Raw genomic sequence first — 2,024 nt, 5'->3', positions numbered from 1 at the left:
CATTTTATATAAACTTTGAAACATTTTACTTTTTTCTCTCATCTTCAATTTTTAATTTTAGTTACAAAGTATTTATATAAATGTCTAGAAAAAACAAGGGACTTGGTGATAAGACAAACCTTTCTCCTTCTCGTCCTTGCCATCTTTATATATGTATTATAAAACACGGAACTTGTAAATATTTGTACGGCTAAATATATATATATATAAAAAAAAAAAAACGATGACATTGTATAATTGTGGTGTCCATGGAGTTAGAGGTGATCAGTGGGTGTGCAGTGAATTCAGCTAGCACACTTTCGTTGGGTCAACGTATTCAGATATATTGCAAACGTCGGCTATTTTTTCCTATGCAAATACAACATTGGTCCAATGTTAGTTTTATCATATTTATATTAATGAAAACCTTAATAACAACGCAGATAAAAAAAGTTAGCAAAATTAAACTGGTCCAACGTATGTAAAAGCATTGCAAAAGTTGGTTGTTTTTCCTATCTATATTCAAGTTGATCCAATGTATAGGGATCCACGTTGATCGAAATGGAAATGGATTAACGTTGATCCAAAGATTATAGCGCAACGTTAATCCAATGTGTATGGATTAACGTTGGATTATATAAATTGAATCAACATTGATCCATATACATTGCAACAACATTGGATTTTATATAGTGGATCAACGTTGTGTTTGCTCAAAAAAAACGCAGATATACAAGTATATGTTCGTATGATTTAAAAGAATTATTTTTCAGTCAAATATTTCAGTTGATTATGGAAATATATTTTGCTAATAAATTTTTCTCTTCGTACATAACAAAATATCAAGTCACAAAGAAAAACAAACGCAAATAATGCCTTTTAATTCAGATGCAATATACACAGTATAAACTAGTGGTTCCCAAAACAGTCTATATCGACCCCCATAGGTCTATGGCAACCTGCAAGGTTCTACATCAGCGAAAGACTAAACTTAAATATCAGGTAAGTAGGGGGTCTACCTAAAACCGAAAAACATGGCAAAGGGTCTACGACACAAAAGTTTGGGAACCTCTGGTATAAACAAACTGTATATATGTATAATTACATATATACAATTATATATGCGTATAAATATATAATATTTAATGTGTATCTGTAAATATACTAAATATAAAACAAATAAATTTAATTCCTATAAAAGTTAAATAAAACGTTATGCAAACGTAAAATATAACGTTAAATTAACTTAAAATACAAGGTTACGCCAGCGTAAAATACAACGTTGGGCCAACGTAAAATATTACGCAATGCCGACGTTGGGCCAACGTTGTTTTTGGTTGTTGGCGACGTCGTATTTGTAACCAAAATTATATAAAAGCAACGTTGGCGGTTGATATTAGGCCAACGCAACGCGCAACATAGTTCCAACGTTTTATTAACGTATGTGTGTTAGTTGACATTTTGTATCATGTAAAATGTACTAAGATTGTCTTTAAATTAGACAATGTTAAAGTAATGGAGTAAAAGTGTGGCAAGACTCTAAGCCTCGCAAAACTTTAGGATTTAAAATTATTATTGTTAATTGTCTCCTTATTATTTGTTTGTTGTGACTTCTACTAATCTTTAATGGTGTCGATGTAATTTTCTTACGTTTCAGATACGTCATTTTCGGACTTAGTGCTAATTCCAAATTTAAGTATGTTCATACTAATATATAAAAAAAATATTTTGCAAATTATTTCATTGGCTAGAGCCTGGGAACTAAAATGCCCCAATATGTTTTCCCCCACCGATCTCAAAATATAACTGGCGTATGCGGCAATTTTTTTGAAGCCAGTTCTGGCCTCCCAAGATGGCGACGGTTTCGGTTGATTACAAATGAAGAAATTTTTGTTACGAATTTATATGTCATTTACATATATAAATATTATGAAATGTACATGTCTCAAATATAATTTTTGGTTTTACATAACAATAATTTAAAAAAAAAGGCAATATTACATATTTACGTAAATTTCTCTATTGTTTAACAAAATATATTCTAA

The sequence above is a fragment of the Hydra vulgaris genome, chromosome 07 (genome assembly GCF_038396675.1).
Source record: "Hydra vulgaris chromosome 07, alternate assembly HydraT2T_AEP".
Classification (NCBI taxonomy): domain Eukaryota; kingdom Metazoa; phylum Cnidaria; class Hydrozoa; order Anthoathecata; family Hydridae; genus Hydra; species Hydra vulgaris.
The sequence above is the reverse complement of the archived record's forward strand: the minus strand, read 5'-3'. Positions refer to the sequence as shown.